At 37.7% G+C, this 26,343-nt stretch overlaps 1 protein-coding gene across 3 annotated transcripts in view; it reads left to right on the top strand.

Annotated features, from left to right (window-relative positions):
• The window catches only part of HIVEP2 (HIVEP zinc finger 2), a 186,185-nt gene that overhangs the window by 39,559 nt on the left and 120,283 nt on the right, over nt 1-26,343 (top strand). The window contains exon 1 of one of the 3 annotated variants that reach the window (XM_063096408.1): nt 19,589-19,703. The exons of the other annotated variants lie outside the window; for them this stretch is intronic. The gene's annotated coding sequence lies outside the window, so the exon portion shown is untranslated. Of the gene's footprint in view, nt 1-19,588; nt 19,704-26,343 lie in introns of those variants that run through there. 3 annotated transcript variants of the gene reach the window in all.

Genomic DNA, 26,343 nt, shown 5'->3' with positions numbered 1-26,343 from the left:
TAACAATTTTAGCTTAGCCTTATCTGGTTTATCTGTTTTTGATTAGTTTTTCATGAATGCTTTCAAAGTTATTTAAAATTTACAGTCATAAAAAGAGTGTGGCTCTCTGATTGTCATTATTCAAGTTGCTTCTTGGTCTCCTGTCAACTGGGTTGGATTCTTATACCGACTTGTATATTCTAGAATCATGGAATGACCACACTAAAGGGGAATTTATCATCAGTTTTTAACCTCTAATATTTAGAGGCTCTAATAGATCATATAATAGTACAGATTTGGCTGGTAAATTAAGAAATATATTTAGCCTCAGGTTTTAAGAATAAAATTAGTTATATTTTATATTTATATAGCACTTTAAAAACACTTCATGTTTGGAAATTAACTTTTCTATGTTTTTTTGAACATTTATGACACTACTTTCCAGGGTCTTGATTTTAAAATTTAAGTAATAATAATGATTTTTAAAATGTGGTTTCAAATAATTGGTTATTTGAAAAAATTATTTAAGCAGGTCCTTATCGATTATCTAAATTATTATGCCTTGTTGATTTTCTTCTTCTGAGTCTCCATTATGTAAATGGGATGCAGTTTTGGAATTTATAATGTGTGTCAACATTTTCTTTTCATTAGTTTAATTGATTTTATAAATAATCATTTAAAAATAACCTAAGTTATCCGATAAGTATTTAGTTTTATTGGTAGGTAGTTGAACAGTATATTTTTCCACTTTGTCTTAGAGATAGGAGTTCAATGTATCTTCCAGTATTTCATAAAGAGGAAGGAGAATTTAAAAAGCTGATAGAAGATTGTTTCCCCGTATGTACTTTTAGAAGATAAATTGTTATATCAGAAATACTATAAAATAAATGGGCAAAAAGTCATCAAAACAGTTATTAAGAAAATATAATTACATTGGTTTTAATAAATCATAAAGTAGAGAAGTCAGGCTCATTCTGTGCTTATGACATGTCAGCCTGTTATCCCAGGTCAATAGATAGGAAAAACATGGTTTGCCCATGTTTTCTTAACTGATAAGTAATAGCATGGGGATGTCAACTTGAACTGATACAGTTGGAAAGGCTAAGGATGGATTTTGAGATAGTTGAAAACAAATGGATAATAAACTACTCTTAGTATTATAGGTTATGATTTTATGTTTTAATATCTTGGTGTTGGTAGAGATAATTTTCCTGTGTTCTTGTTCTTTTTCTTGTTAAGCATAAGAAAGGGCTATTTATTTCTTTGATCATGTGATCAGTTTCATTGATTGCCTTATTTTCATTCAGAAAAAGGGTATGAACAAATATCCATACCGAATTAGGATTTAGACTTGAGTGTTCTGATAGAAAATTTATCAGTTGGCATGTATGTGTGATATTGTTTGGAATGAAATATCACATTCATCTCTGATTCTGCACCTACTCTATTTTCTCATAGGCTTTATTTTGCCTTTTTAAGTTTTATGTCCTGTTGTTCAGTGTGAGTAACAAATTTACAGAAATATATCTAAAATATTATTAAAGGAAAGTATATGTGACACTATAACCTTTTTACCCTAGCATTGTTATCAAAATGTTAATTACTAAGTTTTCTGGAAATGATTTCTAAAGAGAAGTGCATAACAGGGTTGAATAAATCATATTTGGAGAGGATTAGAATATCAAATGGAAAATAAAAGTAGAATGTGTGTCCTTCTATATAATTCATCTATATAATTTCCTATTTCTTCATTTGGAGGTACTTTTCAAATACTAGTTGAAGTTCAGACAGGGTGAATTGAGTTTGTAAGTTTAATAACTACTAGAAGTTAAAGTTTTTATTGATATACAGTTGTGTATTTATAGTTAGTCTGAGGTGAGTGAGCTTGCTACATCTTGCCTCAGTTCTTGTGCCTGTCATCAACCTAAATGCCTGCATTCTACCTCCTTGTAAATATAGCAAAATGACCGATCACTGTTAGGACACTTTCAATAGAAGGCCTTCAGAGATTCCTTTAAAGTAGCAAATTGCTGCTGAGATGTGCTTTAGTTTTGGGTGGTTTTTACTTTGTTTTCGTGCAATAATCCACAATATAGCAAGAGATGAGTGAAATAGGTGGGAGAGATGGGTATTGTGGACTCTAAGAAGGCATTGTTGGTGATAACAGTTTCTTTAAAATGAGTCCAAAAGAGTACCACTGTCATGGTGATTTATTTCACCTTTTTGTTTTCTTTCATTAAGCCTTGATATTCATATCTCAGAATGAGTGTGTGTATTAATGGGAATCACTTGAGTCATTTGCCCTGAGTACTGAGAGTCCACAAAAGTGAAGTCTCTGAGTCTAGACACTCTGTGTAAGTGAAGTACTATATTTTATTTCAGAATTTCTTGAATTTATTCTTGACAAGAAAGCTCCTGAGCCTGTAAATGATTATAATTATAAGTGGCATAGATGAGAGGAAAAATAGTAGTTTAAAGTATGCATTTAATCAGCAGCAAGGGCAGATCTGTTGAAATGTTGTATTTTCTGGCCTGAAAAAATATTATTTTCACATTGTCGACTGAAGTGTCTTCAGTAGACGATTACAACATTTGTTGGGGTATAGTGCTTATGGTTCAATAAGCCCAAAAGCTTAGGTTCTGTGTCTGGGTGATTTCATGTGGTACAGTAGTAGTTCTGTAAATTATTTATAATAAATGGGAAAACACCAAAGAAAGGATCTGTTTATTGCTCTTGGTTTTACAAGAGAACACCATTAGGAGTTCCAAAGTAGTTTTAATAGTTCAGTAATTGAGATATTCAGCCCCCCCACCCCCCACTCTCCCAACATCCTGTTTCATCGCAAATATTTATCATTTTATTCATTGGTTCTCCACCCACCTAGTGGGTTGTCGTGGTTGCTGTCACCCAGCCAAGAGGCTGGGGAATGCCTATGCACAAGCAGCAAGGGGTGTCTGTTGCGGGTGCTAGGAAGGTCCTGAGCGTTGCACTGTCCATACTGCCCTGCCATTGAGATAGATAGAGTCAGCCTATTTAAATAGTTGCCATAATCTTCAGTAACAGGTATGTTGTTGCTAGTCATAGGGAAAATACACATTCTGTCTATGGTAAGAAAAAACACTGAAGTGCATAACATTTGAAGATTTCATTCTGAAAGCGTCAATATCAAAGAAGAAAAACTACTATCTAAACAAAATTATTATCTAAAAAGGCCAGTTATTTGAGTGGTTAACAGTTTTAAAGAATGGTTTGGTTTGCCTGAGTTCATTTAGTATTAGTTAGCTACTCACTTTAAAAACATTTAATGTAATACAAAGTATAATATAATATATAATAGTATTACCTGGTGTATCATGAATGACATACTCTACTTGTTTCAGATGGAGTAGATATTTCTAAAGAATATTGGCCAGGAATTTTGTAGACTGTGGTTGTAGTGTTTAGGGGCAGCATACCACAAAGGTGAGGTCCCTGTCTTACTGCAGTATATTAGGGGGATATCACACCCTTATCATAAGTGATATTAACCTCTGTGTTAACATAGAGTCTGCCAGGTTTTTCCACTGTGAAGTTTCTACCTTCCTCTTTCTATATTCTATTCTTCAAAAGTCAGCCCACAAAAACTTAGGGAAGAAGAATTAAGCTTTATCTCTTGAAGGGAGAGAATATCTACATATTTTATTGAATGATTGATTGATTTCTACGTGGGCTCATAGATATCTGTTTCATTCTTTGGATTATCATCTAATGTCATCACTGTTTATTTTGATGCTCATAAGTGTTTTCTAATTTTTTAAATTTTATTTTGCTGAGCACTCTAGTATTGTATGTAGCTTGGTGCAGCGTGTATGACCCACCTGTTTTGCCTCTCTCTCCTCCACATATTTATACTCTCATTTTTCAAACTGATAGATTCAGTTTTGCTGCTCTGGTTAACACTAAGGTCATTTTCATAGTCAAGTTTTATAATGTATGCACTGTGGAAGGAGAAGTCATAATACAGAACTTTTTGTCAGCAGATTAGCAAATTTACCTGAAAAATTGAGACTAAAGATTAGAAGAGTGTGTGACTAGGACCAAAAGCAGATTTCCAGGTAGGAAATGAAAACAATTTTTTTTTTTAAAACTCCTTTGCACTTGATTTTTTAGAAGACAAAAATAAAATAATCACCATTTTCTTAGGAGATGCAAAATCCAAAAAGGAGCAGCAGTGTAGATGTAGAGGTTGCACTAGGAAATCACTTTGTGTTCCTTTTTAAAGATTCTTTTATTTGATTTCCAAACGTTAGGGTAATAGCTAAGCTTTGAAATGAGATCCAAGAGGAACTTGCAGAAATATATCTATAATTGCAAAGCATTCAAGATATACTTTTGATTCTTGAAGTCTATTTGAAAAATAATAACCAGAATATAAATAATACTTAGATTTATCATGTCAGAGAAAACAGCTACTGGTTTTGGGATGTTTTATGTGTTTCACAGAGTATTTATTAAAATATAGATTGATTTATATTTTGCATTTCTCATAAACTCTCCTAGATGTGATAAGGTCACAAATGCTGTCTGTTAGAAAGGGAAGAAGCTCGCCAATCTTGTGCTCAAGATTTGGCATACTTATTTTTCAAAAACAACAATCAGTTTGCCAGAAGCTTCTATTCTGGTAATCTTATAAGAAGTGAGTTAAAAGAAAAACAGAGTTTATGCAGAACAGGAAGACAAGCAACTGAACATCTGAAATACAAGAGGAGTTAATATTATGCAGTGATTCTTACCTCTGCTGTTAGAAGTATAAAGGCAGTGTGATCCTTCCATCTACACCACAGAGGTTTCAGCTCCATGGCAACATGAAGAACCTATTCTGTCAGAGGGTGTGTTTACACAAATGCATTCAAAGCACAGGGTAGAGAGTGAATTTGGGGGGGAATAAAAAAACAGCCCTCCAAGTCTTGCCCACACATTTTTATGTGTGTATTATTAAGAAGGACTTTGTGGAAAGAGTCCTGATAGAAGTTCACATCAGCTGGCCCCTGGTCTTTTTAAATGATCTAGCTGCCATCACCCACCTCCCTTCTCTTTCCAGAAAGGAAGCCAGAAAAGGCAATTAAAGATTGCTACTGCGAGAAAAATGCTCTTCCCCCTCTCTCCTCCTGGAATGTCAACATAGTTTTTGTTTTTCTGTGTGTCTCTGGGGGACATTTGTCTGCTTCTTTCCACAGTTTTATTCCAGGGAGGGCCATTAAATTGTGACCTTCACATAGTGTAGGGGCTCATGAGAGCTGCAGTCCACTTTCTTCTCTGTGGGGAGGAGGGCTTTCTGTGGGTCACCCAATGTCCTGCCTTGTACTGAACTAGCACATGGTCTGGGGTGGCATGGGGTGATTGGTGAATGAAGTGTTCCTGCCCACAGTTTCTTGGCCTCTTGCTCAACTCTCCAACGTTGAGTTTCTTTTCTCACTAGGTGTCACGGCCACATTCACCTCCACCAATCTCACCACTCCTTTGCTTACTTTCTTCATTTGGGAGAGATATCATCACTACTTGACTATTTATATGCCCACGTTCCTGTCCTGCATCTTATAAGTGACAGAACAATCTAAAAATGTTTATTTTTGCTATGTCCCAACTTAGCTGATTCGGGAGTAAGAAGGAATGTTCTGCTCTATCCTGGTTAGCGCTGAGAATAATCTCTAACCTTAGAACATTTTTGTTTGACCTAAAACTTGAAGTTGAATATACATGGTTATCTTCACTAGATTCAGCGATTAGGGATTCAAGAAATATCTTGTTCAATACAGGTCTTCACCCTTTTCCTTTTTCCTGAACTTAATCCCTGCCGAGCATCACAGATGGCTCTGGTGGTGGTAGGAGGATATTATTGATGAGAGGCCTGAGCAGAGAGAGGATGTTATGCTCCTGAGGACACTTACCCAGAGGCTAAATGTTGTTTTCAGCATATACTTTGGGCTATACTTTAGTAGTGTTCACAGAGAGAAATGACTTATTCCTGCCCCATTGTTTCTGTCTGGAACATTCTCTTTGGATTTACTCTCAAAAATAAATTATCTGCAACTAAGTTATATGTACACATACAGTTGGCTTCATTTATTAATTTGCTTGCTCAAGTATTGTTGATTTCCATTGTGTGCTGGCCTGAGCATGCAAAAAAGAACAGGCATGTGTCTTCTCCTGAGGAGCTAATGGTCTCGAAGTGAAGACTGCAGACTGCAAAAATTGCAATACATTATGAAATGGTCTATAAGAGAAGGATGCACAAAGCTTAGCTCTGACACGAAAGCAACACAGCAGTTTTGCTTGAGGGGTGTGGCAGAAAGGTAAATGCCTGAGTGGCATCTTGCAAGATGGGTAGGAGTTTGCCTGTACACAGAGGGGGAAGGGCATTCCAGGGAGATGAAGCCTTGGCATACAAAGGCCCAGTTACACGGAAACAGCAAGGTGCATTTGGAGCAGTAAATTTTCACATGGCTGGATTTCAGGTGGGGTGGGGGGCGGGGAGGAGGAGTGGCATCACCAGGGAAGAATTTGTAGCTTGTGGCAGTGACCAGGTCAAGGAAGGTATGTCATGCTGGTATGTTTGAACTTCATCCTGTAGGCAGTGAGGAGAGACATGTTCAGATTTGCATTCTACAAAGGTCTCTCAGATCATCATGAGAATGAATAAAAGGAAACCAAGCCTGGGTTTGGGAGACATGGTGTGAGACAATTATTGTAATCTTCAAAAGAAAAAAAATAAAGACCTGAACTAATGCTGCAAGATTCAGAATAGTGAGCACAGGATGAGCTGTCAAGTTTGGGAAACAGTACTTAGGGACTGAGTCAGTGTGAAGGGTGAGGGAAAGAGAAGGCACTTCCCAGGCCTGCAGCATAGGTGACAAGGTGGGTAGTGATGGCATTGCCCATGACATGGAGCACAGGAAGATGAGCAGGCCTTTGAGAAAAACAGTGGCCTATGTTTCAGATTTGTTTGTTTGTGGTCATGGGTGGTCTGTGGAAAGATCCCTGGCTTTGGGTTAAGAAAGACCTGAGTTACAATTATATTTCTCCAATTTACCACCTGTGTATTCTCAGGTAAATTACTTAATCCCTGGGAACCTTGCTTTCCTGGTCTGCAAAGTGGGGGTAATAATTACTAACTTGCAGGCTATTTGTGATAGGTAAAACAGATAACCTCTGTAAACTTCCTGACATGAGGGCAGTTCTAAAATAAAGGACAGATTATTATCACTGCAGTGTAAGTAGGCAGATTATCAAGACCTGGAGCCCAGTGGAGAGGCTGAAAATGTAGACTTCAGAGTCAAGAGCATAAAAGAGAACAGAATGAATCAGGAGGGCTGAGGTGGCCCACTCACTCATTCATCCAGAATCATTTGTTGAGAGCAGGTGTGTGCCAAGAGCTTTGCAGCAACTAGGGAAGCCAAAATGAAAAGTCTTAGTCCCTGGCCCCAAGGATCGTAGAGTCTGCAGGGTGAGATGGAGAAGGGAATCAAGAGTGCTTTGAATAAGAAGAGAGGATCAGGGGCAAATCAATATATCCATTTTTTTTTATTGTGTTATATGATGTAAATACAGAGAAGGACATAGGCAGTTTGATAAACTTTCACAAACCAAACAGCAGATCAAAAACTGGAACATTACCAGTATTCCAATAGCACTTCTCTTGCCAGCCACAATAGAACCCAGGGGTAACTACTATCCTGACTTTTAACACCGTATACATGAGAGTACTTCAAAAAGTTCAAGGAACAATGGAATTAAAAGATACTATGATTTTTTTCCACGAAGTACCCTCCTATTAGTTGAGCCTATTTTTGTACTTTAGTATATGGAATTATATGCTCTGTTTTCTTTTGTGTGTAGCCTATTTCACTCAATGGTATGTTAGTGAGATTCATTCATGTTGCATGTAACAATCATTCATTCTCATTGCTGTGTTGAATTCCGTTGTATGAATGCACTACAATTTATTTATTCTAACATTGATGAATTTGGGTTACTTTTGGTTTGGGCTATTACAAATAGTGCTTCTATAAATATGATAGTACATGTCTTTTGGGTATAGGTGTGGAATTGTTGGATCGGGGCCTTGTGTATACTCAGCTTTGTAGTTCCTGCCTCCTGTCTTTTTCCAATGGGGGGGTGCCAATTTATGCTCCTTCTAACAATGCTTCTAACTGCCCTCCCACCCTGCTGTGATACTTTCATCTTTCTCTTGGCCATTCTGGTGGTTATTTACCAGTGCAGCCTTGTTTAGTTTTTATTGCTCTGATGGTTAATGAAGTTGAACCTCTTTTCATGTTTTTGGCCATTGAATGCTCTTGTTTACAAAGTTCCTGTTCAAGTATTTTGTCTTCTCTAATTTGCTTTTTGCAGCATCAATATGAAACAATGAGCCTTATTATTGAGTGCTTACCAAGAACTATTCTAGCACTGGAATTAGAAAAGAGAACAATGAAGTCATACTTTATGCCCATGTGAAGTTTATAATCTCAACCACTCTTTCAAAAACTTGGCTGTGCATAGGAGGAGTGAGATGAGACAGAGGAAGAGGTAGGACCCATCAATTTTTATAAAGACGTGAACATATTTATGTGTGCTGACAAGACTGAGCCCATCAGAGAGGAAAAGGCAGGTGATATAAAGGAAAGATGATAATTGATTGAGTGGAATTCTGGAGTGACCAGAGTGCTCTGAGTTCTAGAAAGGACTGATGGGGGTGGAAGGAAGCATGCTACCAAATTTATGGGCAGAAAGTATACACGGAGGAAAATTTTCTTTGAAAAACTTGTTATTTTATTTTGTTTATTTTTTGTCACTGACTTGAAGTTCATGTTATTTTATTGATTGATTGATTGTGTGTGTGTGTGTGTGTGTGTGTGTGTGTGTGTGTGTGTGTGTGTGTGTGTGTCTGTGAAGGAGGAGGCAAATTTGTGTGTCTGAGAAGACTGGAAAATATTGACAAAAGTGGCAGACATTGGAATTGTCTGTCCCTGGTGGAAATCCGCAGTTGGTGAGCCTCCTCAGCCACTCTGAGTAGATGATACAGGAACAGAAAAAGCGATGAAGCAATGTTATGTGGTTTTTAGGGTGGGTATGAAGAACATGGTGACAAATGAGTGGGATGGTGGCATGAGAAAGGGTGAAGTGGTTCACAGGGGGATCCAGACAGGATGGTAGAAGAAGCTGGGAGGAGGCAGAGGAGAGCCGGGAGGAGGTGACTCGAGGAACTGGGTGTCTCTGTGAGGTTGACAACAAGCTATAGAGTGTGAGGGTGACAGGTTAGAAAACGTAACAAGACTGATGGTGGTAGGCTGTCATATTGACCCACATAATTTGATGCCCCTGTCAGGCTTTATGGAACATAATCAAACATTTAAGCAAATAGCCTCTCAAAAATGGTCACATTTTAAGTTTTGGCTTGTCTCCTACATTCTTAGTAAATAAATATTTTTTGTTAAGCGAAGACTTCTGAAGAAGTTTCAGTTGAGCATTTTTCTCTAACACCAGCCATTAGTTGGTTCAGTAAAGTGGTTTTTAATAATGAGGGTTAATGGAGGGACCCAAATGGCCAGGTGTTACACTAAAATAAAACACTGAAAATAAAAATCTGTTTCTTCAGCAACCTTGGCTGAAACAGGTTGGGCACGTCTCTTCAAGTAATTACATTTGGAGTCATCATTTGATCCACTCCTTATTCTCTAGTTGGGTTTCCTCATTGCTACTCATTGACATAAATAATAGAATGTGTTAATAACATCTTTGGTTTAAATTTAGTTCATAAAATGCCCCATATTGTGTGATACTCTTAGCTGAAGTCTAGAGAGTGAAGTTTACGTTTTCAAAAAACTAGCACATACATATTGCTAAATGACAAAGGCTTCAATAGAAGAAATATTTATAGGAATTAGCGGACTGAAAATTCTATAATTTGTCTCAGTATGTAGAAAATTCACCTGGGCAACTTGCTAGAAAATGTAGATTTGAGGGCCCAGCCCTGGGGATAATGATGTAGGTTGTCCATAGACTCAACTTTGAGAAGCCTATTAAGCTTCTAATTTTGGAAGATCGCTATGCTACTAAGAAACAAAGTAAATAACAAGAAAGAGAAAAGAAAAAAGAAAAAAAATGAGAAAGTAAGATTAAGGAAGGCAAGAAAAGAGATAAGAATTTAAGTCCTAAAGAAATCTCTCTATAGATTGTTTTAAAAGGTAAATTTCAATGGGTGCTAGATAGATTCACGACAATTTCAAGATCACTAATGAAAAACAATGTGAAGTGTGCAAGACTGCATAGAAAAAAAATCAAAAGATACTGTTCACTAAGAGAAACTGGCTATAAATTCAATTATTAAAATTAAAATGTAGCTCTAAGTCTTATTTTTCCAATCTTTTAAATTGTAATGTGATGGATGTGTTAGTTGTGATAAGTTTTGGGTATGGAGCAGGACTGTGGTAAACAATCAAATTGGATTATTTTATTTTTCTCTGATTGTCAAATCATGCCAGTGAATTATTAAGGCAAGCTTCACTCTCCAAGATGATTTACTACTACAGTTGTTGAACAGCTACAGGGTTGTCGTGAGGATTAAATGAAGTCTGAGGACAGTGTCTGGCATTTAGTCAGTGGGGACAGTGCAGCAGAATGATTGTGAGCACACATTCTGGATGCCAGAGTCCCTTGGTTCAAGTTATTGCTCTACCACTCACTAGCTCTATACCCTTGGGCAAGTTAACTTGATTCGGTTTCCTCATCTGTAAAATAAGAATAATATTAGTACCTACTCATAAGATTGCTGCTAGGAATGGATTAGTAAATTTAAAGCACTTCAAACAGTGTGAGGGACACTGGACACTCAGTAAATGTTATCCTGGAAATCTACTGTCAAATTCTCTGTGAAAAGTACCTAAAATTTAAAAAACTGATTGATGGAGTTTTGTCCCCCTCAAAACTCACATGGAAGTCTGATTCCCAGTGTGGCAGTGTTGGAAACTGATTGAGTCATGGGGGCGGATCCCTCATGAATGGATTAATGGTCTCCCAAGGTGTGGGGAGTGAGTGAGTTCTCGCACTATTGGTTCCCGCAAGAGCTGGTTGTGTAAAGGACCCTGGAACCTCCTCTCTTGCTTCCTCTTGGCATGTGATCTGCCTGTACCCGCTGCCTGCCACTTTCTGCCATGAGTAGAAGCAGCCTGAGGCCCATGCCAGATGCACCTGTCCCAGAATTGTAAGCCAAATAAACATCTGTTCTTTATAAATTACCCAGTCTCAGGTATTTCTGCTATAGCAACACAAAATGGACTAATACACTGATCATTCAAAATAGGGACATATATGTGATTTTATAAAATTATACTTCTTTTGAGCCTTGTTCAACTCAAATCATTTAACACCTACTTCTAAGTGCAGTAAGATGTTCCAGGCTGTGAAATGGTGAGCAAGACTGGAGCCTCTGTCCCCTGGAAAACTCAAGCTTTGGGAAGTTATCCTGTTGACTTGGTTTTCTTGGGTAGGTATTATGCTATGTTGAGAAATAGTATGAAGTTAATTAAGTCTATATTTTTCAACAAAAGTAAAAGACAGTACGTGAAGGTTGAAGGGGATGCTGATAATATATCATGCCGTGATCTGATAGCAGATCACACAGGAAGGATGCTCTTTTTCCCAGAGCTAGGTATAATAAAATAGATGGAGCATAGATATGATATCAAAAACCTGGGTATTCAAATGATGACTGGACTGTTTACTGATTATGCAACTATAGGCAATTTACTTAACCTGAGTGTCAGGTACTTGAGAAACAGGCACATAGCCACCTTGCTGCATTGTTAGGATGGTTACATGAGCTAATATTTGTGAAGGTGCTTTATAAACTATAAGATCTCGTGCATTTGTGTGGTTTTATCATGATTTATAGAATATAGGGCTTGTGGATTTCTGAAGATCTATGGTTCAGAAATGAACACTTTGAATAACATAGTTTTAATAGGGTTACAGAGAACCTTATTGTTCTCTGTAGAATTACCTATAGACTGATAATGGATGGGCAACTTGCTGCAGAGATTAGACCAAAGAAAATTTATATCTGGCAGGTGAAACAGGGCAGAGAGGTTATGTGACTGACCTAAGGGCACAGTTAGTGAGTTGTGAAATAGAACTGGACCTGAGGTTTGTTCTTACTGCTCCACATGCTGTTCCTCTGGCTGTTTCTCAGTTGAGAGGAAGGAGTACAGGCTTTGAACTCAGACCTGAGTTAAAGTCCCTGCTCTGTCACTTACTAGTTGTAATTTGAGCAAGTTACTAACCCTCTGTAAGCCTCAGTTTCCTCCTGTGCAAGGGGAGTCACATTGCTTGCCTGGCAAAGTTGTGAGTATTGGGGATGAGGTCTGTAAAGTACCTGCTCAAGAACTAGCTGTTTCATGGTTTTTCTTATAGTTATATATTGTCAAATTTCCAGCAAATTGATTTGCATACTTGCTGCACAAGAATACTAATACAATTGATGATAGCAATTGTTTTACCGAGGGGTTTCCTTATGCCAGGCACCACTCCAAATACATTCCATGTATGATGATCTCATTTAATCTTTAAAACAACCTGACAATATAGGTACTACTGTTATTCCCAGTGAGGCTCAGGAGGTGTAACTAACTTGCCAAGGTCACCCAGTAAGTTTGTGGTGGAGCAGGTTTACAAACCTGGGCATTTGTGACTCCAGATCCCACTTCCCTTTTTCCTGAATTATTCCTGTTCCTCCTGGGTCAGTATAGAGATGAGGGATAGAGAGTGAAAGGACAAATTGTTTCATGAGAATTGTTTTTTGAATGGGGTATTTGCTTTCAGAATCGTCACCATTCCCCTAGACAGTCTTGGGAGGGGCTGCACTCATCCGTCATGTAGCTTTTGAGTATGTTATGAAGCCTTACTGAGCTCCACTTTCGTTTTTTGTATAATGGAATAATTATACTTCTAAAGGTTGTAATGAGCCCTTAAGTGGGATGGTAACTGGAGAGCCCAGTCCTGGCAGCATCTCCACCAATAATCTCTGTTATATGCTTTTATGAACTGAGTTCAATGAAAATAGGTATATCACCACTGTCTTGTCATTGATTTGCATCCTGTGCTGGACATGTGTACTTAGAACACAGTCCCTTTAAGAACCAGTAGCCATTAGCAAAAATAACTTAGAGTAGCTCAGGTTACTGTCAGGCTCCAAACTCTTCAGGGGGTCAGGTTGCTTATTTCTCTGGCACCTCAGCAGGGATGTAGGAAGAGGTTTGTCTTTGCCAGCAGTGGGATATGTGTGGATTTGTGCACATGAGTCCCCACCTTAGCCAGGTGCCCTCAGCTATGACTTCTTTCGGACTTGCGCCCTTCATCATGGTGGAAAGGTTCTTGGTTGGCCCACTGAAATTACTTTCAATTAACTGTGACCCTGTCCCTGGACTTGTGTGCAAGAGCCTGTCTTTCCTATCAATGCTGGGTTTGGTACTATTTCACTGAAAAATAAAAATGAAAAAGATATCAAAACCCATCAAAACAAACAAGCATCTCCTATCCCCAAAGTTAAAGAGTGGCTGCACTAGGAGAAGAGATCATGTGAGCACAGACCCTTTTCCCCCTGGAGTCCTATATCTGCACATGTCTGTTTCAGCTGGTCTTTCTCATAGACAGATGTTTTTTACTGGCTGGACATAGCCAAGGGATCAAGGAATAAATGGCATAAACAGGGCCTAATGCTCTATAAAGATAAACAAAGAGAATGAACCTCCTAATTAGGTCCAGTTTTTCAATTGTGGAGAAACACTTACGATATCATATGAGGCATTACAGTGTATGAGAGAGGACAAAGAACCAGTGAGGACTTAGACCATCCGGGGACTTGTCTCTGCCATGCTACTTAATTAGCAGAGTTGCAGAATAATAGAATTTTAACAGCTAGGTGGTATCTGTGAGTGACTCAGTCTCATTTTACATAGAAGGATGATGAGGCCCATAGAGGTTGGGTGACTTATCCAAAGTTACTTAACTGGATGGTAGTATATCTGGACCTGCAGCCCAAGTGTGCAGCTCATTCTTCTTTATCACCCTGCAAAGGCATAGTCAGGAACCTGGATCTCTGCAAGCCCCAAATTCCTTATCATTTATAGATATGATATATAAGGATTGTACTACCTGGCATTCCTGCTTTATAAAGTATTGTAAGGATCTGCTAAATGAGTGTGGGCGAGAAAACTTTTAAAAATTATTAAATTATTTATTAATATTAAATTGTATATATACACACATATATTTATAATGAGATAGATGTATAGTGGTATACTTAGTACTTTGTTAAAATTCTTGTGGGAACACGAGAACAAAACCTAGGTTCTCTTTTGTAAATGTGAAACACTAGGATATTCCTAGAGTATACTGACAAGTGTTCTAGAGGCAGAGTTATTAACCTGATGGTTTTACATACTCACTCTGTTATTATTTTACTTTTCTGCAAACTGGAATTGATAAAACTCTCAGCCTATGTTGGAGTTGCCCTAAAGATAAGTTAAGGAATGTAGGTGAAAGCACTTTGTGAACTGAAAAGCACAGAGCAAAAGTTAATTGGTATTACCAAATACTGTTGAAGGTCACAGACCCTGTGTAAACAGCACATATGGAATAATTAAGGAGACAGGTCATTCACAAAAACAAATCTCAAAGTTATATGACATTGGTGTCAGAGAAAGACTATACACTACAGGTAATGACTGTAATGAATTAATGAGTCATTTTATTATAGTTTACAAATGGAAGCATAATCATCCTTGTAATTATTTTACAATTTATCTTTTCCTGTAGACATTTACCCAGATTGTCAGGACATATGCATGGTGTTGCTTATATTTATAGGATATTATTTTCCATAATAATCTAGAAGGTGGACATTTAAATGTCATTATTATCATTTTCTCAGTTACACCATTGGAAACTGATATTAATTTTTATGTCTGATTTCTCTCATTTGATTATTACAGAATCTTTGGGAAGTGTGATGATGATGATGATGGTGATGATGGTTATTATTATTATATGATGGATGGGAGTTCAAGTGATTTTTCCCAAACCTCACAGAGTGTAAATGGTAGACCTGGGACTTGAAGCAAGCTTTTTTGGTCCTAAATCCTGTGCACTTGCCACTATAATCTGGCTCTCTGTGTTGTGTTGGGGGGGGGGTTCCCATTCTGTGGGCTGTATTCTTCACTTATTTCTTTCATTCACAGAGTCATTTATTCAACATGTACACTTCATTGTACAAGGAAATGTGAAGCAACACTGTTTTTACCCTCGATGAATTTACAGTTTTCAAAGGAATGCAAAGCTTGTACATTAATATGTAAATAAATACATACAATAAGAGATGAACTGTAGTAACTTTGTAAAGATACCAAGTTTTAGAGGAGTTTATTGGAGGAAGATACTCTATGTGGAGATCTGTCATATGATCTTCTCATACTTCCAGGGCTAAATCTTCTTATACTTCTTGGGCTTTCTTTGGAAAGAATGGGTTGTTTTACTAATGTAAAGCCCCTTCTACTAGTGTTAGAGTTAATTTGCATAGGGAGCAAAAACTACAGGCACTGAGGTTTGACTTCTTTAACTGGAGGGACAGTATTGAGTTAACAAAAATGATGACACAGTCCTTAATTAACACTGACACTTGAGTCCTTGAGGACAAGATTTGGAGGAAAAGATAGGCACTTTAAAGAAGGCTCCACTGATGTCAGGGTCAAAGTGGATCTGCGATGTCCAATAAGGTACTCCTCATCCCCCACCCCCTGTCTCATGGTGCTATTTAAATTAATTAAAATTTAAAAATTGGTTCTTCTGTCATACTGGCCACACTTCAAATATCAATTGCCACTGTATTGGACAGCACAGATCTGTAGACATGTGTCTGGTGGATAGCATTGAAATAGGTATTTCGATGTCTGATATATGCATGTATAATTGATCATCAGAAATTGAAATTATTCTGTTGCCCTATATTCTGTATTTCCACTTAAGTCATAATAATAGCTGTCATTTATTGAACACCTTCTCAATAGGTGCCACCGTTGTAGTAGGCACATAATGTACATTATTTCATTTTACGCTAACACTGTTTTGTAGCTTGGGAACCTAAGGTTCAGAGAGGTTATGTAATTGTCTAAGACATGATAAGGTTATAGGTTGAAGCCAGTTTTCTTTAATTTCAAAAAGAGCACTCTTTTGCTCTACCATGCTTTCTTTTTATCTGGTGTAGTTAGACCACATTGGGAGGTAAAGATCTTAATGCAGTGTTCTATCATTAAGTCCACTTCAGTTCTACAAATGTGCCAGACACTCTGCTGAGAGCTGGAGGCACAATATTAAGTACAACACGGTCTCTGACCTCAAGGAGCTCAAAATCAAGTAGGAAGTTCAGACATATAGATGAATAATTATGATACCTAGGATGATCTCTGATACAAAACTTTGCATGATACAACCAGGAGCCATTGAAGGGTTTTAATGGAATGAGTACCATAGTCCAATTTACATTATAAAACTCACTTTTGGTCATATAGAGGATAGTTTGGGAGGCGAGGGAGAACTTAGTATAGTTGTTGTGTTTACCTAAGAGAAGCAATGTGTTGAGGCTAAAACTAAGGTTGTGGCAGTGGAGTCAGAGAGGACAGACCAGAAAGACTTAACTTGGTAAAATTGTCACACCTTGGTGATTAGATATGGAAGATTATATTTGGGAGTTGAGGATTAAAGAGGAGTTAAGGGTGTCTCTCACATATTCACCTTGGCTGCTTGGTGAATGTTTGCCAAAAGAAAAAGGCCACCATTAAATAATGAGACACTTTAAGAATGTAATTTTAAAAAGTTAAAAATAAAACAATTCCACCATAATTCTGAGACTAAAAGGGAAAACTAACCTTACAGTCTAAATGTGATTTATCTGTCCTTGGTTGGGCATAGGATAGTGAACTAGAGACATATTTTGCCATTTTTTGAATATAGTTAAAACATGTAAAAAGATTTATTATCATGACATTCTATTAGTGACATAGGGGATGAATTTAAATAGGACTTCCAGAGAGCCTAATGTTGAAAAAGCAGATTTTTAGGCTACATTGTCTTTTCGTTATATTGGATATATGCCCCCTGCCCCCAATTCTCTTCACACAATTAAATAATTTGGTCTTAAATTTAGTGGCCAACTGATTATGTTGTTTGATATTTCAAAAAGATGAATGTTAGCAAATGCTCTCTACCACGTACTTTGGCGTTTTTAAATTTTAGGCCATGGTTGTTTAACATCCTCATTTGAGCAGACAATGCAGGAAATGATCTCACAGATTTAAATAACTATAGTGATAGCATAGTTTCTAATCTAGGGTAAGGAAGTTCCATTTTCTTTTCTCTAAAAAAAAATTGTTCTGCTGATAGTAAACTTAACAGATGTGTAATTACTAAAATCAAAGTGCTGATAGAAATAACTTCTTATGGAACTAATCTATGATCTGTGCAATTTGGTATAGTGTCCGCTTTGGAGATTGGCATTGTTTTAAAATTATCTGGGGCTCTTCCATTCAGACTTGACTAGCACAGACCACCATGACTGAAGATTGTCAAGTGTATGAGGCGGGGTGAAACCTGATTATTTCTGGGTGCCTTGGCTGATTTTGAGCTATTTAAAAGCATGAACTTCTGTAAATCTAGTGAAACATTTTTGGTTTCTGAGTCAGTTAATATTAAGTACATTTTTTCCTCTTTGGTAAGTAGGAATATGTCTCATTCTCTTATCTTTTTTATTTTTTTCTGTTTCTTAAATTTTTTCTTTATTGTTCATTTTCAAAAAATGAATAATGAAACATGAGATGAAACAGACTCTGATTCAGTTAATTTTGTTATCTTACATTGTATGTCAGGAATTAATGGCTGAATTGTTGATGTTTGGGAATTTTGCAACATTTATGAGTGCGGTGATAGAGGTACACGTGTGTTTTTTCAAAATTGTGTTAGCAGTGATCAACTAGGGGGCACCAGTGAACATTTCCATTTAGATTCTTTAAACTAGGCCACATACTGTTGACACAAATGCACAGGAGAGAAACGTGAATGCTTTGTGAAATCTTAGTACTAAAAATAATTTTCACCTGTATTTATAGCAGTATTATCATACTTGAGGAAGGTGATATAGAACCTACCAGTACAGGAAGAAAAATGTCATCTTGTTAACTGTTGCTGGAGAACCACCCTCTAGAATAAAGCCCTGAGTAAGTTTGTCCAAAGTTATAGCAATGTTGCTAATCATTTTTGCTAGTTAGGCAGGAGAGCTAATAACATTAAGCCGTTACATAAATTCCATCATAGAGAAATATTCTATGTCTAATAATAAAAACTGGGTAACAGTGAAAATCTGTCCACTATTAGGAAAGAATTGGTAATTAAAACTGACAAATAGGGCATTGCAAGTAGGAAGAGTTCAAGTTCTAAGGCATAATTTTGGGTCTCGTCATAGCCAGTTGCCGCCTTTATTGTTCATTGTGTCGGCACATTTGCTTAAAGGAAATGGGGAAGGGAAGAGAACATTTTTAGATATTCAAATATAAGAATGTGCAAAAATCCAGCCTTTTCTGATATGAAAGTTCTGTGAAAGACCTCCTTTGCAGGGTAGCTGTGCATATGTTTGAGTGGGAGGAAAAAGAGAACAGATGACTTGAAAACTATTAAATTTGTTACATGTGCAAAAAGTTAATTTTCCTCTTCATAAAATTAAAAACCCAGATTTCAGTCTTAACTAATAACATCTTACTTGTCACTTGCTCAATTAAAATATTTGCACATGACACTTCATTGATTGATTCATTCATTTACTCATTTGTGGAACAATGATAATGCCTATTGTGTATGATACCATATGTGGTAGGTGTATCTAATACATACGACAGTTATTTCTATAAATGACCAAACCAATACAGGGAAAATATAACTGCAAATACGGTGAGTAAAATGTCAGTTTCTTTGATGAAACTTATAATTAAGCTTTACTTTAAAGCATGTTATAAAAAGATATGGATGCAGAACTGCAACTTGTGTTATTTTCCTAACATTTATTTGGAAAACAACTAAGAAGGTGTTTCTTTGGACTGATTAAGTATTAATGTTTGGGGACCGCGGGTTAAAAAAGAGGAATCGTTATACGAAGGAGAACATGAATAAAATAAAAGATTATGTGGCATTTTATAAGATAGTTGTTGGTACTGTTTAAGGCTTATAAAGTTGTGTTAAAATTTACTAAACAGCTTGTTATATTGCAGGAGCTTATTTAAACCAGCTATTTGTGGTTATGTCTGTTGAGGAAGCTTCAACTTCAACTCTCTCCAGCCACTTAACTGCTGCACATTGACTTCAGGTCTCTTGTAAGAAAGTCTAAATGTAGGCTGTTGAATAATCCCTCTGAGGGCCCTGTAACTATTTTTATGCCTGGATATGCGTCATCAGTGGGTATTTTCTCTGGTGACTCGCTTACATCAGGTCTCCTACCATACATTCTATCAGTGAGTGACTTATGATTGATGGGAACCACGGCTGTTGTTTAGCTTTATCTGTGACCTCAGCGAATGGACAACAGGAATTTCCAGGCTGTTAAATTCTCTGAATGCTTGAAGACAGGGGCTCCCGGTGTTGATCAAAGCAGGTAGCAGAGTGATATTCTTCACCAGCGATGACGGGGGAGGGACAAGAGAAGAAAGGGGAGGGAGGAGAAGGGGAAGGGAGGGGGAATTCCTTTTGTGAACAGCGGCAATTCTGGCTCAGCTTGTTCCTTAGCCCTCCTCTGTGGCTGTGCCTGGGGAAATGTGCATTTCCTGGACCTGAGAAAGTGGACAGGCAGGACCTTGCCATGGGCGGCACAGAGTGACTGCGGGCTTGGCTGGAGAAGGCATAGGGTTCTCTTTAATTAGTTAAGGTTTTGTTTTTGAAATCAGTCAGATTCATCCACGAGCAACAGGACTATTATGATCGTGTATAAGAATAGAGGTTTTGAATTTAAAGGTGTGCCACTATAGCCCTAGTGATACGGGAATTTAGTGTTGTCTGTAAACTAGACTTGCTTGGGTGTCCATTTCCAGGTGATTTTTAAAGTTAACCTGCACCTCATATCGACATGCTTTGAGGAGCAGGGCAGCACATTTGTGTGTGTGTGTGTCTGTGTGTGTAAATGAATTATACCTGAAAGCACAAAAATGTTTTCTTATTTTCTTCCTTTTCCTTACCTCTTTCTTTCACATGTGTGAATAAGGTTTTTGAACTATAGTGAGATTTAGTCACCTGCATTTTAGCAGCTACTTTTGCTTTTGGATAAGGGTGTCCATCTCCCAAACTTTTTTCCTCGCTTGTCTTCCCAACTCCTCCTTTTCCTCCTCTTCCTCTTCTTTCTTTTCCTCTCTCCGTCTTTCCCTGATGCTAGTTTGTTTGAAAAGTAATACTTGACCTCTTGCTAAGTTAAGAGAGACAAGGTTCTATACAGATGGGGTGAGGTACATGTGTGAATCAAATGCCTCCAGATTGCCTGTGTTTACAGGCTATCTTTTCAGCGATTATTGTATGTTTTAAAATGACTTTTAGACAATTAGACACTCCTTTTAGTAAAATGCAGTTACATCACTCACACATTTAGGCAAAATTGGTTTCCTGATCTTTTAAGACTATGAAAATAATATTTATTAATTTGGCTTCCCAAGTTTTATTCTTTTTTTTTTTTCTTTTTCAGATCAAAGCCTTATCCCCTTAATGTAACATTGCCAAGCATACTTGTCATTGTAATTAATTTCTTAATAGCCTGCCTCCTTGGAGCCAAATTATGAGATACATCCCAGAATTTGGTATTCTCAAACAGATGTTGTGTGGGGTAAAAAAGCCTTAATGGAAAAAGACATTTTTATTCCTGTTTTGCCTCTTAAAATTCCAATAAGTGGGCATATACATTCATAATTATTTTCATAGCCTCATTTCAAATTAGCTATCCTAATGGTAAAAGTCTATCACCTGTCAAGTCATATTGTTTCAATTTTAGAAGGAGAAAGAAAAATAAGTGTCATTGTAAACCTCATCTACAAAAAAACTTTCCTTTTGAAAACTTGCTTCTTGAATAAGCAGGATGACTCATGACAAGCAATTTATAATTTGAAATTTGTGAAAGATTGAAATTCAGAATTCTGTGAATTTTGAGTCATTAGTAGTTGAATGAATTAAGCCTTCATAATGCATCTGATTGGAAAGAAATCATTAAAACATTGGTGTGGTCCATTGTTTATGTTTATTTCATTGTACTATCCCCCAGGAGCCACTGGTGACTAACTTTAGTTTTATAAGAGTAACATTATGTGAAAAAGATACATGTGGGGGTTAGCTCAGATGCTACCGTTCTTCTTTGCCCTACATTGTAGGGGATGTTATTAGAAGCTATAAAATTTTTCTCCCTTTCTTTAAAATGTATGTATGCTTTTATGTGGAGGAGTGTTGGGGCAGAACCAAACATGTAGGAGGGGTACGTATTCTTCATTAAAAATATATTTCACAAAAGATTATGGTTTGTGTGGGAGGGAAATAGCTGCTTGTCTGTTGATTGCATTGTGCTTATTCCATATAAGAACTATTTGAGTTTAGGCAGGATAACTTCATTTTGATAATCTGATGACTGCTTCTGCTTGGAGAATAGAATATAATTTCAAGGCTGCATGCTGATGGGCAACCATAATTGTTCTCTTTTTGGCAGAGCTTAGCATGGAATCTGCTTTGGTATTTTTATAACTACATATGCAAATCTTTTCTCCCAAACTTTGCTTTTTCTCCTCTCTCTCTCCATGTGCAGAGCTTTTGTAATCTTCAAGACTGTGAAATTTCAAAGGTGCAATATCTAATGATACCAGTGTGTGATGATGTGTAAACCTAGGTTAGAGCAAAATCTTGGCTCAAAATGAAATCTTTTTCTTAAAGCAGACCTTCACTGTGAGCCAATCCCACTGTATACTTGGTTTCTATGGAGACATTTTTATTACTTATCAGGATGTTTGAGTGCGGTATGAGTGATTGGTATATCACCTTTGGTCAGTGCAGCTGATGGGGTTTCCTGGTTAATATGTGATCCTTTCACTAAGATCCCTGTTATGTTGCAGGGCTTAGAAGAGTGAGGCAAACACCAAAAACCAGCCTAAAACACTGAGATAATATGACACTTAATTTTACTTTTTTATAGATACATCAGCCCCAGATTACATGATGAAAAAAGAGAAACTCTGAAAATTACCTACAATTAAGATGATAACTAATTGACAGTGTCAGAACAATTGAATGACCATTTCTAAAGCTCATTCTGGGAGGGTGTACATATATTTTGTTTGATAAATGATTCTTCTACTTCTTACTATGTAATTAGTGAGTTAATAGTATTGAAGGACTCCTTGGTTTTATGAATCCTTCCTATTTCATGTTTTAAGATTTTCATATTACACTGTAGTCATTTTACAGAAAAGAAACATGAGGCCTAATAAATGGATAGGATTTATACTCACAATTACACATTATATTGACAGTGGCTAAAGGACAAGCTCTGCTCATTGGAGCTTATCTCCTAGGGCTTAGGAGCTGAAAGGCTCTGACCTCATCTGTATGATGTCAGGAGAGAGCTTGGTGACTCTGGGCAGAGTCCTCCTGCAGCCCTGATAATGGTGGCAGACTCTGATAATTAGGACAGTGTTTACGGCTTTGACTCTGTTATCTTAATCTTCTTGTGACAGAGGTTGGCAGTGGCCCTCAGTGACTGATGTGTAGATCCACCATGAAGCACTCAGATTTCTACAACCAGATGTTGTCATTTGAGTCAGCAGGGTAAGAAGCTCCTGCTAAACAGTGGCTTTAAGGAAGGGTTCTTATAGGGCAGGAGATTGGAGCTCAGCAAGAGACACAGATCACTGCATAGACACAGTGCTTGGAGATAAACATTTTTAGTGAAAATATTTTATTCTGCTCTTTTCACTTGCAGGAAGATAGCTTGTCTATAAGAGGAATAACTCTGTGTGGGTCTAACTATCTTGAGAGCTGAAAGCATAACCTGAGAAGCCATACTTTTGAATATAGATGATGGAACTCAGGTCCAAGAATTTTCACCAAAGGCATTCTTCTAACGTCACTCAAGTTAGGTGACACTGTCTGATTGCCTCAGAAATAAAGGATGCACAGGAATGTCCTCTAATAGCATGTATGGGGGAATTCTTGCTGTGTCTTAAAACAGGTTGCTGTGATTAACTCTACTCATCTGGGAATACATTTGCTGCAGAATTTTGTTTAAAAAATGGTCCCCTTTACAAACCTTTAGATTTTTTACTGGACATTTAAAAATTCTTGACATGGAGATTTACAGATACTTAAATAATTAATTGACCACAAGTGATTCATTCTGTGGGGGCATTGATGGGTGGGAGGAATCAAGGTAGAGCCCAGTTGTAGGCTGAATGTTGCCTGGAGACTTAGCCAAGCAGAGTCAGTGCCACATAGGCTAAATGGGCAGGTTTGGGCTAGGGTCTCAGCACTGTGGGTCGGTTTTCCCGATTTGTAATGAAGTGCTGAAGCAAACCTTTCTCTTTCATGTGGAACACTGTCTCCAAGGAAGGGCACCAAATGTCTTTAAAGGTGGTCAGCTCCCAGCCTCAGAGAACCTGGACTTTTAAAGGCAAGTAATGATCGCTGAGAAGAGAGGCTTCTTTGTTGTCAATGTAGGACAGGTTGGTGACTGTGTTTGGTGGCAAAGGCTTGCTTGACAGTCACATTTGAGGCTCAGCTGTCCCCACTGGGAGAGTCTGATTCCTCTCTGACCTTCGTTCCTTCTCATTGATGTTATTTTTTTGGGTAAGGCCTCACCTCCTGGGGCAGGGTGGGTGAAAGGTATGGGATTCTTGGCGGGAGTGTTGAATTTGGGTTCTAGTGAGAATAATTGTTTGAAACATCTTGTTGGTGGGTACTAATCACTGTTGGAGAGAGAGAAAAAAAGGAATATGAGAGCTGAGTTTAGAACCCTGGGAAAAATTCTTACCTTGGGGACAGGAAGAAAATAGAATCTAATAAAGGAGACTAAGGGAGTAATGAAGGAGTGGATAGGAGCCAAGAAAAGTACAGTAATAGAAAGATGGATTAGAGAGTTTCCAAATATTATCAATTTCATTTATTCAATGTATATTGAGGGTGTTCTATATGCCAGGCCCTGTGCTAGTCCCTGTGGATGCAATAGTGAACCAGACATAGCCCTTGTCCTTAAAGAATTCATTGGAAGTCAGAGACCATGAGCCCAGGTGGTTCTATTTAGTTACTTTTGCAGAGATTACAGGTTAACCCAGGGAAACAGAGAAATCAGCCTGTGGGGGAGCCGTGTTTGGAGAGGGCATGGGAGTGTCAGATGGAGGGTGTAGGGCTGTGAGGAGATGGGAGCAGGCTGGTGAGGGTATCACTGAAATATCTGACCGTGTGGTCCACGTTTGCTGAGATAGCTGAAGTCAGATGGCCTGGGATGGTTTGTAATAAGGGACCAGAAGTCAACATAAGGGCAAAGAACTGCTCCAGCAGCTGTGAAAAAGTGAAAAGCACAGAGAGAAAGGAGTCTTGCAGTAGCAAGTGGAGATCTGAATTTGAGATAGAGGAGAAGGAGAAGGTCCAAGAGGACAATGGGGTTAAATTTGGAATTTTAGTGGAGGGCCCAAAAGGTTGGGTGATAGGGTTTATTCTAATAGTAGCTCATGGAATATTCATCTCTAATTTATTATTGTCCCTTATGCTCAACATCCGTGTTCTTCCTGAAAAAATCTCTATTGTTTGTTTCAATTGCCACTGCCATAGAGAGGTTCTACTTTATCACGCCTAGTCTACTACAGCTTTGTAAATGGTGTTTCTACTAGAAATTACTCTGCCGGTGGTCAGTGCCTTATTCCTCTGCAAGGCTCATCTTCTTAAAATACCATTTTTAATAGGTTATCGTGAAGATCTAAAACCTTCTCTGGATACCCATTGCCTACAGTTTAAAGGATGTGCTCCTCTATAAAGTGAAAAATCTCCATTTTGACAGGACTTTTATAATTTACCAAGCATTTTCATGTACATAGTCTCATTGAGTTCTTACAAAACCTGTATGGTGGATAGGATAGATGCTGCTTTCTTTCTAAGTTTATTAATGACAGATTTATTTATTAATTAAGATTTATTAATAAACAAACAAACAAACAAATAATAAATAAATAAAAGGTAAGAGAGGATCACACAGGTTAAATGACACAGTTTGGGAGTGGCAGAGCCAGGAATAGACATCAAGTCTTCTGAGTTCAAGTCCAAGTTGCTTTGTAGTGTGCAATGGCCTCACCTTGCCTGTGGAGCCCCATCTCAATTCTAACCCTAGGATTTCTGTAATTAGGATGTGAGGTGATATGCCTTCAGGATCTCAGTGTCCCTGCAGTCACTTTTCTATCACAGCTCAGAGGTTGTGATCTAGGGCTGTCAACTGAGATGCATTTCCTGGCTGATTTTCCCTTAGATTGGGAAAAGCCTTTCTCCTGCCAGGACATCTGGGAGGCACAGAAAACACTCTGCACTTCCGTGATGTCATCCTCAGTGCCTGCCTGTCTCAGATGGAACTTGGAGAGGGCTGTCACTGATTTTGCATTGGGTTGTGGATGGCTCTGGCTGCTGCCAGGACCATCGCTTCCTGCTTCAGCTGCACTTTCTGCTAACATATGCCTTGGAAACATGCTTTGAACTGTCACCTATAGGAACTCATGGTCAAATACTTATCTCAAAATGTATTCTCGGTTGTTATATTAATGAATATATATATTTGTTACCATTTAGACATGAATAATTTTTGGAAATACTGTATACATAGGGTGTAGAACTATGCTTTGAAATACATGTTAAAATCAGGAACATTTGCAAGCACTGCAATGATTAATGAGTCTGTGTTAATGTGATTTTAAAGTACACTCTGTTTCCATCATTTTCTCATTGTACTGAAGCCAATGTTGTTTGGATTTTGACAGAGTTTTTGGAGACAATTTACTGCATCAGAAGTTTAAATGATATCAAAAATATGCCTGATGATTGAGTAGAATTGCCTCCACTTCTATAGGAATTGATGATGGAAATATGTGCTGAAGATAAGTTAAATGATGTATTGCAAGAGTGTTGCCCTGCCTTTTGGGGTTCACCTTAAGCCACACACACAAAACCCTAGCATCTGTTTGGAAATCGTAACTCTACATCCTTCCAGTTGGCTTTTCATGATTAAGGGGTGCATCCTT

The sequence above is a fragment of the Cynocephalus volans genome, chromosome 5 (assembly GCF_027409185.1).
Source record: "Cynocephalus volans isolate mCynVol1 chromosome 5, mCynVol1.pri, whole genome shotgun sequence".
In the NCBI taxonomy this organism is placed as follows: Eukaryota; Metazoa; Chordata; class Mammalia; order Dermoptera; family Cynocephalidae; genus Cynocephalus; species Cynocephalus volans.
The sequence above is the reverse complement of the archived record's forward strand: the minus strand, read 5'-3'. Positions and strand labels throughout refer to the sequence as shown.